Source organism: Ranitomeya imitator, chromosome 6 (assembly GCF_032444005.1).
Source record: "Ranitomeya imitator isolate aRanImi1 chromosome 6, aRanImi1.pri, whole genome shotgun sequence".
In the NCBI taxonomy this organism is placed as follows: domain Eukaryota; kingdom Metazoa; phylum Chordata; class Amphibia; order Anura; family Dendrobatidae; genus Ranitomeya; species Ranitomeya imitator.
The window spans coordinates 425,476,766-425,498,390 of record NC_091287.1 but is presented as its reverse complement, the minus strand read 5'-3'; positions in this window follow the sequence as shown (position 1 = coordinate 425,498,390).

Genomic DNA, 21,625 nt, shown 5'->3' with positions numbered 1-21,625 from the left:
CATAATTAGCATCACCATCCCGCTTCTCTGCATTCTGAAAACCTCTCTGCTCACAATTAAAGAGGATACATTGCTGGCAGAGCACGAGGACATGGAGCAAGGAACCATACAGGGTAATTATACACAGCCCAGCCTCATGTTGTCCCAATGTGGATTGGTAGATAGTGAGGAGGAGGAAGAACAGGAGCTACTGTCATGTGCTATAGATGGTACTACAAGCACAGCTGTCATACATCATACATGTTCAGTGTGGATGGCCTGAGGACAGGGAGGAGGATGAGGAGGAGGACAGCATGGTCAGTCATCCTGTTGGTGAGGACATGGAAGTCTTGCCTGTTAGCAGTCTGGCAGCATGGCTGACCTTATGTTGCACTGCGTTTCCCGTAACCCTCACATTATTAAAATTTACGGTGACACTCTTTACTGGCTGGTGACACTTCTAGACCCACGTTACAAGGAGAACTTTCAATCTCTTCTTTCAGAGGCAGACAGGTGTACTAAAATGTTGCACTACCACAGGGCTCTTGAAGCAGAATTGCTAAAAAACAAAATCCCATCTGAGAACGCTGGCAGCAGATGTCAGAGTTTGTTGTACAACCAAGGAGTACAGGTGAGAGAGACAGAAGTACAATCCAGCACAGGCAGGGGAACAATGGCAAGGTTCTGGGACAGTTTTCTCAGACCCTTCCATCGCGCCGGCACAAAGGTAAGGGGTGCTGTCACAAGAAGTGCAATGTTTGGGAAGATGCTGAAGGAGTACCTTGCTGATTGTACAAACATCCTCCGTGATTCCTCTGTGCCTTTTAATTATTGTGTATCCAAGCTGAACACGTGGCATGAACTGGCTCTCTACGCCTTGGAGGTCCTTGCCTGCCCTGCTGCTAGTGTTCTATCAGAGTGGGTTTTTTGTGCCGCTGTTGGAATTATAACTGATAAGCGCATCTGCCTCTCAACTGAAAATGCTGACAGGTTGAATCTTATAAAAATGAACAAGGCCTGGATTGGGCAAGACTTCTGTACACTACAGAATGAAAACAGTGAAACATAACCGCAAATACATTGTCTTTTATAGGGAGGTTTATTCTCATGCACCTCTTCACAACCAAACATGGGTGTATGCTTCCTGATTTTGTCTATTTGGTGTTGTCATCCTCCTTATCTTCATCCTCATAATCCACAACCACTATAACACCAGGGTGAACGTATTCCTTGATGCAAAAGTCACTCATTTTTTGTGCAAGGGTGTTTTCATGATGCCCATTACTAATTTGAAATAAAAAAAAAATGTTTACTGCCCCAGGGGGAAATGTTTGTCAGCCCATGCACTTAGTGTATGGGCATTGCGAGTCTACGAGACATGCTCCATTAAATTGGGCCTATTTTTTATTGATGCCTTCCTCCATGTCTCATCATTCACCGCCACTAGAACTCCTGCTACAGCCAGTCTATTTTTGGGCAAGGGTGTCTATGATCCCCATATAAAAATGTTATCAAATGTAGCCGCCTGGGAAAGGTTTGTCAGCCCATGCACTTAGTGTATGGGCATTACAAGTCTAGGAGACCCACTCCTTTAAATTGGGCCTATTTTTTAATGACGTCTTCCTCCATGTATCATCATCCACCGCCACTAGATCACCTGGGTTAACGTGTTCCGTGCTGCTACAACCAGTCTATTTTTTGGCAAGGGTGTCTATGATCCCCAAAAGAAATAAAAAAAAATGTACCTCCCGTGGGGAAATGTTTGTCAGCCCATACAATTAGTGTATGGGCATTACGAGTCTCGGGGACCCACTCCTTTTGTAATGGGACAGTTTTTTTATGAGGCCCTCCTCCATGTTTTTTCCAAGTGGGGATTGGGGTGAGTGCAAATTTGAGTCAAGGTGGCCCTTGCATTCAATGCTTAAGGAAACAATATGGCAGAACCAACTGAAGAATGTGAAGTTGGTTTTCCTGTGGCCATCCAGTACCTGGGTTCAAAGGCTCCTTGGAGTTCATATGACTTGGTAGCAGGGCAGGCCTTGCAGTCAAGGCATAAGAAAACAGTATTGGAGTACAAAATGAATAATATGAAGTGGGTTTTCCTGTGGCTATCCAGTACCTGGCTTCAAAGGTTTATTGGGGTGCATATGAATTGGTAGCAGGGCAGGCCTTGCAGTCATTATATAAGAAAACAGTATGGGAGTACAAAATGGATAATGTGAAGTGGATTTTCCTGTGGCCATCTAGTATCTGGGTTCAAAGGATTCTTGGGGTGCATATGACTTGATAGCAGGGCAGGCCTTGCATTCAATGCAACATTTTTTCAGGAAGCCCTCCTGTACCTCTCGTGAAAGGGGTATTGGGGTGCATTGTAATTCTTGGCAGCCCATCCACTCACTGCATAGGCAATAACAGCATAGGAAACCCACTGTTTAATAAAGGCCCTTTAAGAATACTAATGCCGCCTGATGCCCCTCTAAAAATGGGCTTTGTGACTTTAAGAGTCCTTTCTTCATAAATGAAACAAGATTTGTCTCCTTATGTGTCACACACTACATGGCCAGTTAGGGTTGTTAAATGTTACAATGACATTTCCCAGTGAAAGCATTTGTATTGGTTGAAAGCAATGTTAAAGTTGAAAAATGCATCAAAAACACTGCGTATGAGCATAGCCCAAGTGGTGAAGGAACATTTTGGTCTGAGGTTAATTATTTTGCGTTATATACAAGTCATTACCCTGGAAAGGATGTACCTTAACATATTTCCCAGCAAAATCCAGTTTGGTTTCATTTTTGTATGTTTTTTGGGGTGAAACCCTGACAACATTGTTTACAGCTGTGATCTAGGAGTCAGCAATGCTTCCAGGGACAATCCCCATTACGTTCCCCTGTTATTTGAGCAGTGTTTCCATCATTTTCAGACCTTAAAAGGACCCCCGAGGGGGATCGCGATAAAAATGCTCGGGTTTCGCATAATTAACACATTTATTACCCTATATTAGATGTAAATCTTTCCACTGCCTTAGCCCACAATGCAGTGTTGCCATTCTTACCTTCCTTGCCTCACCCTCTGACAACTTCACTGTTCAAGACCAATAAGAATGCAGACATGAAACCCTACACTACCCTAGATAATATACTCTACTCTAGATGACATACACTACCCTAAATCACATACACTACACTAGATGACCTATACTATGTTAGATCACATAAAATACCTTAAATCACATACACTACCCTAGATCTCATAAACTACCTAGATCACATAAAACTACCATAAATCACATACACAACCCTAGATCACATACACTACACTAGATCACCAACACTATCTTAGATCACATAAACTACTATAAATCACATAAGCTACCCTAGATCTCATAAACTACATAGATCACGTAAACTACCAAAAATCATATATACAACCCAAGTTCACATACCCTACTCTAGATCACATGCAGTATCCTAGATCACATACACTACATTAGATTACATTCTCTACCGACTACCAAAGATCACATACACTATCCTAGTTCACATACTTTACTTTGTATCACATACAGTACACTAGACTAGATGACACACACTATCCTAGATCACATGCTCTACCTTAGATGACATACGCTACACTAGATGACAAACACTATTCTAGATCACATACAATATCCTAAATTACATACATTATACAAGATCACATACAGTACTCTAGATCGCATACTCTACCCTCGATCATACATACTACCACAGATCAGATGCACTATCCTAGATCACATACACTACACTAGATCACATACTGTACCATATATCACATACACTACCCTAGATCACATACTCTTCATACTCTAGAAAAGTATAATGTTACAGGTTATATCTACTAGATTCCTTCATAGGGCATTGATCCAGGGAACTAGTCTGATTGCCATATGTGGAGTCAGGAAGGAATTTTTGTCCCCAATGTGGAGCTTACTCTTTGCCACATGGGTTTTTTTTTGCCTTCCTCTAGATCAACATGTTAGCACATGTTAGGTTAGGCTATGGGTTTGACTAGATGAACTTAAAGTTTTCCTTCAACCTTAATACCTATGTTACTATGTTACATACACTACACTAGATGACATACACTACCCCAGATCACATTCACTACCCTAGATCATATACACTACCCTAGATCCTAGACATTACCATAGATCGCATACACTATCCTACATTACATTCACTACACTATATCATGTACTTTACCATAGATCACATACACTATCCTAGAACACATACACTAAATTAGATGACATACACTATCCTAGATCACATAATCTACCCTAGATCACATACACTAGCATAGATCACATATACTACTCTAGATCACATACACTATCCTAGATCACATACACTACCCTTGATCACATACACTACACTAGATGACAAACACTATTCTAGATCACGTACACTATCCTAAATCACATACAATACATTATCCTAGATCACATACAGTACCCTAGATCACACACACTACCCTAGATCATACATAGTACCCCAGATCACATGCACTATTTTAGATCACATACACTAACCTAAATCAGATACACTACCCTAGATGACATACACTACCCTAAATCACATACGCTACAGTGGATCACATACTGTACCATACATCACATACACTACCCTAGATCACATAAGTTACACTAGATGCCTTACACTATCCTAGATCACATTCACTACCCTAGATCACATACACTACCTTAGATCACATACATTAACATTGGTCACATACACTATCCTAGATCACGTTCTCTACCATAAATCACATGCACTACCCTAGATCATATGCACTACACTAGATGACATACACTATCCTAGATCACATACACTACCCTAGATCACATATGGTACCCTAAATCACATACATTACCATAGATCAAATACACTATCCTAGATCATATACACTACATGAGATCACATACGTTACCCTGGATCACATACACTACACTAGATTACACACTGTACCATAAATCACATACACTACCCTAGATCTCATACACTACCCTAGATCACATACACAATCTTAGATCACATACACTATTCTAGAACACAAACACTGTCCTAAATCACATGCACTGTCCTAAATCACATACACTACCCTAGATAGATAACATACACTACACTAGATCACATACACTACCATAGATAACATACACTACCCTAGTTCACATACACTACCCTAGATCACATACATTACACTAGATCACATACACTATTCTAGATCACATACACTAACCTAGATCACATACACTACACTAGATCACATATACTACATTTGATGACATGCAGTATTCTAGATCACATACATTACCCTAGATCACATACACTACACTAGATGACATACACTAGCATAGATCACACATACTACTCTAGATCACATACACTATCCTAGATCACATACACTACCCTGGATCACATACACTACACTAGATGACATACACTATCCTACATCACATGCTCTACCTTAGATCAAATACACTACACTAGATGACTAACACTATTCTAGATCACATACACTACCCTAAATCACATACACTACCCTAGATCACATACACTACACTAGATCACATATACTACATTTGATGACATGCACTATCCTAGATCACATACACTACCCTGGATCACATGCACTACACTAGATCACATATACTACACTTGATGACATGCACTATCCTAGATCACATATACTACCCTAGATCACATACACTACACTAGATGACATACATTAGCATAGATCACACATACTACTCTAGATCACATACACTATCCTAGATCACATACACTACCCTGGATCACATACACTACTGTTGTGAATTCTGTTGTCAACCTCCCTCCTGTGGTCATGAATGGTACTTCGGCTGGTTCTGTCCATGGGCTTCCTCTGTTGGTTGTGAGTGGGGCTGCGGCTTCTGAGTTTCCTTCCACAGGTGACGAGGTGAATTCGTTAGCTGGCTGCTCTATTTAACTCCACTTAGATCATTGCTCCATGCCACCTGTCAATGTTCCAGTATTGGTCTAGTTCACTCCTGGATCGTTCTTGTGACCTGTCTTCCCAGCAGAAGCTAAGTTCCTGCTTGTTTTTCTTTGTTTGCTATTTTTCTGTCCGGCTTGCTATTTTGATTTTTGTCTTGCTTGCTGGAAGCTCTGGGACGCAGAGGGAGCGCCTCCGCACCGTGAGTCGGTGCGGAGGGTCTTTTGCGCCCTCTGCGTGGTCTTTTTGTAGTTTTTGTGCTGACCGCAAAGTTACCTTTCCTATCCTCAGTCTGTTCAGTAAGTCGGGCCTCACTTTGCTAAATCTATTTCATCTCTGTGTTTGTATTTTCATCTTTACTCACAGTCATTATATGTGGGGGGCTGCCTTTTCCTTTGGGGAATTTCTCTGAGGCAAGGTAGGTTTTATTTTTCTATCTTCAGGGCTAGCTAGTTCCTTAGGCTGTGTCGAGTTGCATAGGGAGCGTTAGGAGCAATCCACGGCTATTTCTAGTGTGTGTGATAGGATTAGGGATTGCGGTCAGCAGAGTTCCCACGTCTCAGAGCTCGTCCTATATTATTTGTAACTATCAGGTCATTCCGTGTGCTCTTAACCACCAGGTCCATTATTGTCCTTACCTCCAGGTCATAACACACTACACTAGATGATATACACTGTCCTACATCACATGCTCTACCTTAGATCATATACACTACACTAAATGACAAACACTATTCTAGATCACATACACTACCCTAAATCACATACACTACCCTAAATCACATACATTTTCCTAGATCACATACAGTACCCTAGATCATACACACTCCCCTAGATCATACATAGTACCCCAGATCACATGCACTATCTTAGATCACATACACTAACCTAAATCAGATATACTACCCTCGATCACATACACTACCCTAGATAACATACACTAGATCACATACTGTACCAGATATCACATACATTACCCTGGATCCCAAACGGTACACTAGATGCCTTACACTATCCTAGATCACGTTCACTACCCTAGATCACATACACTACCCTAGATCCAATACATTACCATAGTTCACATACACTATCCTATATCACATACACTACATTAGATGACATACACCATTATAGATCAAATATTATACTCTAGATCACATTCACTGCATTAGATGCCATACACTATCCTAGATTACATACACTACGCTAGATCACATATACTCTCCTAGATCACATACACTACCCTAGATCATATACACTACCCTAAATCACATACATTTTCCTAGATCACATACAGTACCCTAGATCATACACACTCCCCTAGATCATACATAGTACCCCAGATCACATGCACTATCTTAGATCACATACACTAACCTAAATCAGATATACTACCCTCGATCACATACACTACCCTAGATAACATACACTAGATCACATACTGTACCAGATATCACATACATTACCCTGGATCCCAAACGGTACACTAGATGCCTTACACTATCCTAGATCACGTTCACTACCCTAGATCACATACACTACCCTAGATCCAATACATTACCATAGTTCACATACACTATCCTATATCACATACACTACATTAGATGACATACACCATTATAGATCAAATATTATACTCTAGATCACATTCACTGCATTAGATGCCATACACTATCCTAGATTACATACACTACGCTAGATCACATATACTCTCCTAGATCACATACACTACCCTAGATCATATACACTACACTAGATAACATACGCTATCATAGATCACATATACTACTCTAGATCACATACACTATCCTACATCACATACACTACACTAGATGACACACACTATTCTAGATCACATACATACCCTAAATCACATACACTATCTTAGATCACATACAGTATCCTAGATCACATATGCCACCCTAAATCACATACATTACTATTGATCACATACACTATTCTAGATCTTATACACTACACTAGATTACATACTATACCCTGGATCACATTCACTACACTAGATCACATACTGTACCGTACAACACATACACTATCCAAGATCAAATACACTATTCTAGATCACAAACACTGTCCTAGATCACATACACTGCCCTTAATTACAGACACTACCCTAGCTAGATAACATACACTACACTAGATCACATACACTACCCTAGATCACATACACTACCCAATCCTAGGTCACATACACTACCCTAGATCACATACACTACACTAGATCACATACATTACACTAGATCACATGCACTACCGTAGATCACATACACTACACTAGATGACATACACTAGCATAGAGCACACATACTACTCTAGATCACATACACTATCCTAGATCACATACACTACCCTGGATAACATACACTTCACTAGATGACATACACTATCCTACATCACATGCTCTACCTTAGATCATACATACTACACTAGATGACAAACACTATTCTAGATCACATACACTACCCTAGATCACATACACTGTTGTGAATTCTGTTGTCGAACTCCCTCCTGTGGTCGTGAATGGTACTTCGGCGAGTTCTGTCTATGGGCTCCCTCTGGTGGCTGTGAGTGAAGCTGCTGCTTCTGAGGTTCCTTACACAGGTGACGTGGTTTATCCTTTGGTTGACTGCTCTATTTAACTCCTCTCAGATCGTTACTCCATGCCAGCTGTCAATGTTTTTGCATTGGTTCAGTTCGCTCCTGGATCTCTCTGGTGACCTGCCTTCTCCTGCAGAAGCTAAGTTCCTGATAGTCATTATTTGTTCATTGTTTTCTTGTCCAGCTGGTTTTCATGATTTTGTCTTGCTAGCTGGAAGCTCTGGGATGCAGAGTGGCCCCTCCACACCGTGAGTCGGTGCGGAGGTCTTTTTTGCACACTCTGCGTGGTCTTTTGTAGGTTTTTGTGCTGATCGCAAAGTTACCTTTCCTATCCTCTGTCTATTTAGTAAGTCTGGCCTCCCTTTGCTGAAACCTGTTTCATTTCTGCGTTTGTGACTTTCATCTTTACTCACAGTCAATATATGTGGGGGGCTTCCTTTACCTTTGGGGAATTTCTCTGAGGCAAGGTAGGCTTTATTTTCTATCTCTAGGGCTAGATAGTTCTTAGGCTGTGACGAGGCGCCTAGGTCTGGTCAGGAGCGCTTCACGGCTATTTTTAGTGTGTGTGATAGGATTAGGGCTTGCGGTCAGCAGAGCTCCCACATCCCAGAGCTCGTCCTGTATGAGGTTTAACTATCAGGTCATTCCGGGTGCTCCTAACCACTAGGTCATAACAATACACTATCCTAAATCACATACACTACCCTAGATCACATACACTTCACTAGATTACATATACTACATTTGATGGCATGCACTATCCTAGATCACATACACTACCCTGGATCACATACACTACACTAGATGACAAACACTATTCTAGATCACATAAACTACCCTAAATCACATACATTATACTAGATCACATACAGTACCCTAGATTACACACACTATCCTAGATCATACATAGTATCCCAGATCACATGCACTATGTTAGATCACGCACACTAACCTAAATCAGATACACTACCCTAGATCACATACACTACCCTAGATCACATACACTAGATCACATGCTCTATCATATATCACTTACATTACCCTGGATCACAAATGGTACACTAGATGCCTTACACTATCCTAGATTACATTCACTACCCTAGATCACATACACTACCCTAGATCCAATGCATTACCATAGATCACATACACTATCCTATATCACATACACTACATTAGATGAAAAACACTATCCTAGTTCACATAAACTACCCTAGATCACATACACTGTCCTAAATCACATACACTACCCTAGAACACATACACTACACTAGATGGCATGCACTATCATAGATCACATATAATACTCTAGATCACATACACTGCATTAGATGACATACACTATCCTAGATCACACACACTACCCTAGATCACATACACTATCCTAGATCACATACCCTACCCTAGATCACGTACACTACCCTAGATCACATATACTATTCTAGATCACATACACTACCCTAGATCCCATACACTACCATAGATCACATACGCTACACTAGATCACATACACTATCCTAGATCACATACACTACCCTAGATCACATGCACTATCCTAGATCACGTACACTATTCTACATCACATACCCTACCCCTAGATCACATACACTACCATAAATCACATACACTACACTAGATCATATACACAACCCTAGATCACATGCACTATCCTAGACCACATACACTATCTTAGATCACATACACCACCCTAGATCACATACACTACAATAGATGACATACACTACCCTAGATCACAAAATTTGCTGCAATTTACCACTTCACTATTTATTGTTAGGAATGTTACCTATTGTTGTAAAGGAAATTCTGATAATCCGCTGTTTCTAAAATAACATAAAAAATATTATCTTACAGTCACTGGATGTGGCAAAAGGGGAATCCATGTGCCTTTATTTGCACAGAAATTCTCAATTTTCTCAGCCCAACCTTTTGTTTCCTAAGGCAGGAATAGCAAATATCTATCTTTTTTTCCACCCAGATCCCGATGACTTTTTGAAAATCAATAAAATTTGGCCAAAACAAGTGATCTATACTACCATTGCTGTTTTGCCTTTGGGCTTGATACAATAGTTCACAAAATGACACTGAGCTTCTGAGGGCAATCATTTATTACGGGGACAGTTTTACCTAGGGAAAATAATTTTAGGAACAGCGCTTCAAATATTTTAGTGTCATGATTCCCATTGCTATCCAGGAGGGGGCACCCATGGCATGTTCCCCTGGTGTTGTGTGCCTGGGGGCTGCCAATAGTCACTCTGGCCGTGTATTTATGCCCCATGTGAAGAACAGCCGATAACTAATGGAGCATGCCATCATTTTTTTCTTATGTAACATTTGAAAACTGGGTTACTTAAAATATATTCAACATGTCTTTAGGTGTAAAAAAAAAAAGAAAAAAAAAATATATATATATATATATTGCAGTCCAGGTAATATTGAATAAGGCAATTGAGAAACAGGTGACATTTATGATATATAATGATTTTGACCCAAATTACTATCTGATTCCTCTGCTTGTGTGTAATATATTTTAATCGTTCATATGTGGTACTATTTATACATTAAGTACTTTATTCTTCATTTTAACGTTTTTTTTATTAGATGAATCAAAATAATTAAACAAGAGGAAAATTAATTATTCACTTTACTAAAGAAAAATTAACCTCTATTATTGAACAATGCAGTTTAGCTCCAACTTGGAAAATACACATCTGTACTATCAAAGAATATAATGTCCCCAAAAATATAATATTCATGATTAAGATTTGTAATGAATGGCCTTGTTAATGCATGCACTGTATGCATGTTGTGAAATTTTGCAGGCTTAATTAGTACTTGCTGATTATGTTTATTTCCTGATGTACACACTGATTATGCATTGTCCACACACTGAGGCTTGAAACAGGATCTGTAGATAAAGTAGCACCTAGTCATTTAACTGGGGACGCGAAATGCAAATGGAGCAACTTATGTAAAATTGAATTAATTCTAATAGAACCCATTTTGCTTGAGCAGCTGGTGTCACATTATAAACAGAGATCTCTTGTTATGAGAAATAAAAGGCTTCTGTTGACAGATGCTTATATACTGTTAAATACAGGCACAAACACCATTTAAAATTCATTTCGCTCAATTTAGATTTTATTCAATTTTTTTTTTACTTTATTTACATTTTATGTTTGTTAGCTTCTTTTACTGTTTTAATCAATTATTGTATTTTTGGATTATTTAAAGAAGGCGCTCAGAATATCGCTAATCCTGATAACACTGAAATTTAAACGTTTTGTTTAAATTAATATTTATATTAATTTACTCAAGTTTGGTGCATTTAGAGTCTTTAGAACAAGGTGCTGTTTAGCCAATTTGTAGAACTTGATAAGTTTAATGTCCATAACGTACTGTTTTGTTGGGCTATCATTGTCATTTTAGAGTCTTTTAAATTTTAGGTTTTTTTTTAGGAATAAGTTAAATTATATAGTACTGTACTGCTCTGAACTACAAGATGTGCTATATTTACCTTTATTTTTTATATGTGACATGTCTAATTACCTGAATCAATTGTAGTGCTAGAGCTATTCTTGGTTGGCATATTTACTACTATATCTTTTTTTATGTATTTATTTTTTATTTATTTATCTTATGCGTATAGTTTTTTTTTAACTGTAAAGGTACCTTCACACATAACGATTTCGTTAACGATATCGTAGCAATGTCACGCTTTTTGTGACGTAGCAACGATACCGCTAACGATCTCGTTATGTGTGACAGCGACCAACGATCAGGCCCCTGCTGGGAGATCGTTGGTCACTGGGGAATGATCAGGACCTTTTTTTGGTCGCTGATCACCCGCTGTTATCGCTGGATCGGCATGTGTAACGCCGATCCAGCGATGTGTTCACTGGTAACCAGGGTAAATATCGGGTTACTAAGCGCAGGGCCGCGCTTAGTAACTTGATATTTACCCTGGTTACCATTGTAAAAGTTAAAAAAAACAGTACATACTCACATTCCGATGTCTGTCACGTTCCCCGGCGTCAGCTTCCCTGCACTGACTGTGAGCGCCGGACGTAAGGCAGAGCACAGCGGTGACATCACCGCTGTGCTCTGCTTTACGGCCGGTGCTGACAGTCAGTGCGGGAAGCTGACGGTGGGGGACGTGACAGATATCGGAATGTGAGTATGTACTGTTTTTTTTAACTTTTACAATGGTAACCAGGGTAAATATCGGGTTACTAAGCGCGGCCCTGCGCTTAGCAACCCAATATTTACCCTGGTTACCCGGGAACTTCGGCATCGTTGAAGACAGTTTCAACGATGCCGAAGTCGTTCCCCTGATCATTGGTCGCTGGAGAGAGCTGTCTGTGTGACAGCTCTCCAGCGACCACACAGCGACTTACCAACGATCACGGCCAGGTCGTATCGCTGGTCGTGATCGTTGGTAAGTCATTTAGTGTAACGTTACCTTAAGGCCATGTTCACACATTCAGTATTTGATCAGTATTTGTAAGTCAGGAAAGGAACAATCAGAATAAAAGTATAATAGAAACCCATCACCACTTTTGCATTTTGCATCCACTCTTGATTTGGGATTACAAATACTGATGTAAAATAATGACTGAATACAGAACATATGAACGTGGATTAACTGAGATCATGATCATTATTGCCAGGACTAAAAGATGTAGAGGAATTGTCAGATTGACAGAAAACTCTTGTTTCTTCTACCTAATAATTATCCACTATGCATTTTAAATAAAGCATTTTTTAACAGCTTCCCAAACAGTGAAATTTCCGTTTTTATACTTTCTTTTTTACATTGTGCTCTTTGAAGAGCCATCACTCTTTTGTTTTTCTGCCATCATAGAAATATTTAGCTTGTTAGGCTTTGAATACATAATTTATATACCATACAATGTACTGAGAGATGGAAAACAATAATTCCAAGTTCAGTGAAATAGCGGAAAAAAATGCAATTCCTCTATTGTTTTTTTTTTCTTCTTGCAGCAGTCATTGTGTGGTAGGAATTACCAGGTAACATGATTTTTTACATTTACAATTAATAATAATTTTTTTTGAAGTGTTGAGAAAAAAAGTCAGAATTTAAACAAAAAATATTTTTCTTGTGTAGCCTTTTTTTGAGACTCGATGTTTTTATTTTTTGATTTCTAAAGCTGTATAATGGCCTGTTTTTGTAATGAGATATTGTGTTTATTGATACTCTTTTGTGGAACATATGATGTTTTTGTCACTTTCTATTGTATTTATTGTATTTTTTATGCAGCTTGATGATTCTAAAATAGCAATACTGGTGATGTGAATTGTTTTTCTTTATGCTGTGTCTCACACGTAGATCGTGGACCATTGCAACATGCTCAGAGCTTGTACTTGGAAAGGTGTGGCTAAGCGGCTGCCTGGTTTTTGCTAGAGCTCCTGATTGTGGAGTTAGGCTTGAGCTGCAGGTAGCCACCATGTACTACTCCAAGGGAGGGGAGACACGGACTCGGCATCCGAGGCAAGACTGGATATTGAGCCAAGTTCAGATAGTGTGGATCTTGGAACACTTGACAAGACAGACACAGGTGTAGTTTCATAGAGGTTGGATTCTGAAACACTTGACAGGATGGACACTTGTAATGATTCAGGTACCGTCGGAGCAGCTACAGGCTCAGGTACTGCCAGAGCAGTTTCAGGCTCAGGTACCACCAGAGTGACTTTAGGTTCAGGTACTGCTGCCGCAGCTTCAGGTTCAGGCATTGGATAACAGGAACAAGTTTGGGTTTAGACTAGGGGGTTCATTCAGCAACAGGTGCAGGTTCTAACAGTTTAGATTTAGGAACAGGTTCAGCTTCAGACTAGATGGATTCATCAACAGGTTCAGGTTCTAAAAGAATACGTTCAAGGACAGGTTCAGGGATAGATTTAGGGAGGAATAGATTCAGGGACAGGACAACTATCAGGCAAAACCTCAAACTAAGGGTACCGTCACACAGTGGCATTTTGATCGCTACGATGGCACGATTCGTGACGTTCCAGCGATATAGTTACGATCTCGCAGTGTCTGACACGCTCCTGCGATCAGGGACCCCGCTGAGAATCGTACGTCGTAGCAGATCGTTTGAAACTTTCTTTCGTCATCTAGTGTCCCGCTGTGGCGGCATGATCGCATGGTGTAACAAAGGTGTGCACGATATTGTATACGATGTGCGCATAGTAACCAACGACTTCTACATCGCACATACGTCATGAAATTATCGCTCCAGCGTCGTACATTGCAAAGTGTGACAGCAGTGTACGACGCTGGAGCGATATTGTTACGATGCTGGAGCGTCACGGATCGTGCCGTCGTAGCGATCAAAATGCCACTGTGTGACGGTACCCTAACACTAAAGAGGGCATTGTACAGACACCTCCCTACAGGGGATGATGCCTTAAAGGTACCTTCACACTCAGCGACGCTGCAGCGATACCGACAACGATGCCGATCGCTGCAGCGTCGCTGTTTGGTTGCTGGAGAGCTGTCACACAGACAGCTCTCCAGCGACCAACGATCCCGAGGTCCCCGGGTAACCAGGATAAACATCAGGTTACTAAGCACAGGGCCGCGCTTAGTAACCCAATGTTTACCCTGGTTACCAGCGTAAAAGTAAAAAAAACAAACACTACATACTTACCTACCGCTGTCTGTCCCCGGCGCTGTGCTTCTCTGCACTCCTCCTGCACTGGCTGTGAGCACAGCGACCGGAAAGCAGAGCGGTGACGTCACCGCTCTGCTTTCCGGCTGACCGACGCTCACAGCCAGTGCAGGAGGAGTGCAGAGAAGCTGAGCGCCGGGGACAGACAACGGTAGGTAAGTATGTAGTGTTTTTTTTTTTACTTTTACGCTGGTAACCAGGGTAAACATCGGGTTACTAAGCGCGGCCCTGCGCTTAGTAACTCGATGTTTACCCTGGTTACCAGTGAAGACATCGCTGGATCGGTGTCACACACGCCGATCCAGCGATGTCTGCAGGGAGTCCAGCGACGAAATAAAGTTCTGGACTTTCTTCAGCGACCAACGATCTCCCAGCAGGGGCCTGATCTTTGGTCGCTGTCACACAGAACGATTTCCTTAACGATATCGTTGCTACGTCACAAAAAGCAACGATATCGTTAACAATATCGTTATGTGTGAAGGTACCTTAAGTACTAGATGCCTCCCAGCTATTGGCTGGGGGTAGATTTAAGGCCCCTTCACATTAAGCGACGCTGCAGCGATACCGACAACGATTCGGATCGCTGCAGCGTCGCTGTTTGGTCGCTGGAGAGCTGTCACACAGACCGCTCTCCAGCGACCAACGATGCCGGTAACCAGGGTAAACATCGGGTAACTAAGCGCAGGGCCGCGCTTAGTAACCCGATGTTTACCCTGGATACCATGCTAAAAGTAAAAAAAAACAAACACTAGATACTTACCTACCGCTGTCTGTCCTCCAGCGCTGCGCTCTGCTTCTCTGCTCTCCTCCTGTACTGTCTGTGAGCCGGAAAGCAGAGCGGTGACGTCACCGCTCTGCTTTCCGGCTCACAGACAGTACAGGAGGAGAGCAGAGCACAGCGCTGGAGGACAGACAGCGGTAGGTAAGTATCTAGTGTTTGTTTTTTTTTTACTTTTAGCATGGTAACCAGGGTAAACATCGGGTTACTAAGCGCGGCCCTGCGCTTAGTTACCCGATGTTTACCCTGGTTACCAGTGAAGACATCGCTGGATCGGTGTCACACACGCCGATCCAGCGATGTCTCCAGGGAGTCCAGCGACGAAATAAAGTTCTGGACTTTGTTCAGCGACCAACGATCTCCCAGCAGGGGCCTGATCGTTGGTCGCTGTCACACATAACGATTTCATTAACGATATCGTTGCTACGTCACAAATAGCAACGATATCGTTAACAATATCGTTATGTGTGAAGGTACCTTAAGAGTGTGTGCTTAAAAAGCAGACAGTGTGTTCACTAAGCATGCCACCTGGAGACTCATGTGTAGTGCTTGGTCCCAGGAGCAGGAAACATTGACAGAACAGAGAGACACCGCCAGTCGGCCATGGCTGTATACAGTATTCCTTCCCAGAGAAGGGAGAAGGAACATGCAGGAAGGGATGCCAGTATTGGCGTTACATGCAGTCTACCAAAATGATCAGATAAGATCTGTATGGCCAAAACAAATATGTTAATCTTATTATTTTTTTAGTTTCTTCACTTCTGAACTAGGAATAGGAGGTAATTTAGATTCTATTTATATAGAATTTGAATCACCCTGCTTTTATACATGAATCACTATATAGTGGGGAAAAAAACATTTAGTCAGCCACCAATTGTGCAAGTTCTCCTGCTTAAAAAGATGAGAGAGATCTGTAATTGACATCATAGGTAGACCACAACTATGAGAGTCAAAATAAGAAAACAAATCCATCACCTTGTCTGATTTGGCAAGATTTATTTTGCAAATTATTATGGAAAAAAGTATTTGGTCACCTAAAAACATGCAAGATTTCTGGCTCTCACAGACCTGTAACTTCTTCTTTAAGTGGCTCCTCTGTCCTTCACTCATTACCTGTAGTAATGGCACCTGTTTGAGCTTGTTATCAGTATAAAAGACACCTGTCCACAACCTCAAACAGTCACATTCCAAACTCCACATTTGGTGACGATCAAAGAGCTGTTGAAGGACACCAGAAACAAAATTGTAGCCCTGCACAAGGCTGGGAAGACTGAATCTGCAATAGGCAAGCAGTTTGGTGTGATGAAATCAACTGTGGGAGCAATAATAGGAAGATGGAAGACATACAAGACCACTGATAATCTCCTTCGATCTGAGGCTCCATGCAAGATCTTACCCCATGGGGTCAAAATGATCACAAAAACGGTGAGCAAAAATCCCAGAACCACATGGGGACCTAGTGAATTACCTGCATAGAGCTGGGACCACCGTAACAAAGGCTACCATCAGTAACACACTACGCCGCCAGGGACTCAAATCCTACAGTGACAGACGTGTCCCCCTGCTTAAGCCAGTTCTTGTCCAGGCCCATGCTAGAGAGCATTTGAATGATCCAGAAGAGTATTTGGAGAATGTCATATGGTCTGATGAAACTAAAGAAGAGCTTTTTGGTAGAAACAAAACTCATCATGTTTGGAGGAGACAGAATGCTGAGTTGCATCCAAAAAACACCATACCTACTGTGAAGCATGGGGTGGTAACATCATGCTTTGGGGCTGTTTCTCTGCAAAGGGACCAGGACGACTGATCCATGTACATGAAAGAATGAATGGGGCCATGTATTGTGAGATTTTGAGTGCAAATCTCCTTTCATCAGTAAGGGCATTGAAGATGAACCATGGCTGGGTCTTTCAGCATGATGATGATACCAAGCACACCACAAGGGCAATGAAGGAGTGGCTTCGTAAGATGCATATGAAGGTCCTGGAGTGGCCTAGCCAGTTTCCAGATCTCAACCCCATAGAAAAACTTTGGAGGGAGTTTGTTAGGGACTGGCGGAACGCACCAAGTATAGATGATATGAAACTAGGTGCGTTCGCAGTCCGAGGTCCACCGTGCAGGTATAAACCCTGCTGCTAGTAAGACGGACTATATGGCGGTACTATAAGTATACACGCACGGGTTAACTTCACCCTGCGTGAAGGAAGCGATCCTGTTGCATCACAGGACCGCGGTACCGCACATAGAGCGCGAGCAAGAAGTCAGCGAACACAACCCCAACTCAGGATTGAAGTCCGATTAGACCACTTGCTGGCACAACACCGCAACTGGGTGTGTAAGGAAACTATTAAATAGTGTATAGAGGCACGAGAGTGCATGCGGTGCCGCACTGACGGACGCCACTAACCACCCAGGCTTGGGTAAGGAAAGCGCAGAGGAAGCGCACGGCGCCGTACTGGCAGACACAGCAACTGGACGCTGTGATGTGTGTTACGTGCAGATGGCTAGTCGGGCGCTAGATAGCTACCATCATCCGCGAGCAGTCAACAACACTAGGGAGGGATACTTAGGAGCTTTCATCCATCAACATACATCCATCTACACACACACATTATAACAAGACAATACTAGCGCATGGCCGTGCGGTCATGCGCAGTTTATATAGTTGCAGCACAAGAAGCAGCTACAGAAGTTTTGCCCTTTCAGGACCTGCCAAGAGGACCAATGGGATGTGCTGCAGTGCCTGAGCATGTGACCCTCGATCTCCAACGGGAGATCTTGCCCTGGGCATGCTCAGTGTGTGCAAATAAGGACTTAGTCCCAGAGAAGCCCGCTCGCCGCAGATCAGTGCAGGGTACAACAGGAGAGCCAGAAAAGGCAGCAGTAACCCCCTGCACAGAATCAGTCCCAGCAAGACGCTGGGAGCGACGCCTCAGCTGAGCAGAGCCCACTGCGGACGAAGCAGAATGGGAGACCGCAGCAGACACGGATCGAGATTCCCCCTGTGCAGCAGAGGAAACTCGACTCCTAACAGTTGAAAGTCCATGTTGATCAGCAACAGGCCCAAAACATCACTGCTCTAGATGAGATCTGCATGGAGGAATGGGCCAACATACCACCAACAGTGTTTGCCAGCATTATGAAGACGTACATAAAACGTTTGACCTCTGTTATTGCCAACAAAGAATATATAACAAAATATTGAGATGAGCTTTTATAATGACAAAATACTTATTTTCCACCACAATTTGCGAAATAAATCTTGCCAAATCGGACAAGGTGATTTTCTGGATTTGTTTTCTCATTTTGACTCTCATAGTTGTGGTCTACCTATGATATCAATTACAGGCCTCTCTCATCAATATAATTGGGAGAACTTGTACAAATGGTGGGTGATTAAATACTTTTTTCCCCACTGTATATCTATAACTTTGACTAAGAACCAGGTAATGGGCTCACCTTGTGTCAATCTGCTGTATGTTAGGCAGAGAGTAGTGTGCTGAAGCTTGAGAGTGACCAGCCAAAATGTGATCTGTAGCTGGTTGAAAGGCAATTTAGGGTCTCTATCTGAATGTAGACTGCATAGATCATCTAGGAAAGCTGAGCAGTATGTGTGCTAGAACTGCAAAGTGGAAGCTAGAGCCTGTTGAATGTGAACTGTGCATGGAGTTCAACATTCCTGTTAGGTGCTGAAAGCTCTGGAGCTCAGGCTGAAGTTGATTTCAAAACTGGTATGACCATACCTCTTCTGTCCATAAAGTTTGCTCTGGGAGAAATTACTGTAATCTGTTTGGGTGAGCCGGCATTGACTTAGATGTACCTGCTGAATGAACCGTCTATTTACTTTTATACCTTTGTGCCAAGAAGAGGCTATTTTTGTTTTGAATCCCATGGAGTTTTATGAAAGCAATAAATCTCACATGTCTGGACCAAACCACATTGCCTGTGTGAATGCTATGTAATCCCTACCTGAGAGCACGACTCCCTGCAATATACACTGCTCAAAAAAATAAAGGAACACTAAAATACCACATCCTAGAATGTAATATTCCAGTTGCAGATGTTTATTCATTACATAGTGGAATGCATTGAGAGCAATAAAACATAAAAATGATCAACATGAATATAAATTTATACCCATGGAGGTCTGGATTTGGAATCATGCACCTGCAACCCCCAACCTACTGTCTCCTTCCCCACCATCCTGTAGAATGTATGCCCGCAAGGGCAGGGTCCTCGCCCCTCTGTATCAGTCCGTCATTGTTAGTTTGTTTACTGTAAGTGATATCTGTAATTTGTATGTAACCCCTTCTCATGTACAGCACCATGGAATCAATGGTGCTATATAAACAATAATAATAATAATAATAATAATAATAATAATAATAATCCAAATCAAAGTGGAAAATCAAATTACAGGCTGATCCAACTTCAGTGGAAATGCCTCAAGACAAGGAAATGATGTTCAGTACTGTGCAGGAAGAGACTCAGATGTACAAGCTGAATGATGGGGAACCAGTTCTAACAGCTCCCTATCACACCGTTGTATTCATTATCATAAATCTATAAATCATTTCATATAATGTTAGAGTAGGAAGGGACCTCCTGGGTCATCTGGTCCAACCCTTTGCTCAATGCAGGATTCACTAATCCATCTCAGGCAGATGTCTGTCCAGCCTCTGTTTGAAGACTTCCATTTAAAGAGAGCTCACCACTTCTCGTGGCAGCCTGTTCTACTCATTGATCACCCTCACTGCCAAAAACTGTTCGCGAAATGCCTGTTGGGGCTCAGGACTACACGTGCAGGTTATGTATTGCCTCCATTTCCTTGACGGTTTATGTATATGATTTGGGGTTTGGCTTCTGGTGAGCCTTTAATGTATTTCTGTACTCTGACCACCACTGACTGCTCTGTGGGTGTCACTAAGGACCCTTACTATACCTTCTCTCTATGTGATTTTTTGAATACAGTTTGCTCTAGGACTCATCTATGTGGTGGACATAAATTACTATGCACTTTTCAAAAACAAAGCACTTAAGCACTTTTTCTGCCTCCACCTCTGGATCAGTTCTATGTACCGAGTATTGGGTATAGAAACCCTTACTAGGAGTGATACTTTTGACTCATTTGAATGGTCACCTTACCCCCCATGTATATTAGAATTTTTGGATATATAAATGGCATGTGATACCTGATCTGCACTTTGTAGTCTATTTGCATGTGAATCTCCATTGTGGATATAAGAGAGTGTTTATCTTTTTTTAAAAAAAAAGTGTTTTAATTAATGACTTAATAAAGATTTTTTGTAATTTATACTTATGACAGGGGCTTCCGTTCTATCTTTGGATTTTCTTTATGGTTTTTGGAAGTGTTATATATATAGGCCAGTTTCTTGCTATATGATTTCTTAGTCTACTTAGTTGCAAGTTAAACATTCCCAGATCCTTTAACCGTTCCTTGTAGGACATACTTTGTAGTCCACTTACCATCCTTGTAGCTCTTCAGTGAACTTGCTACAGTTTTTTTTAT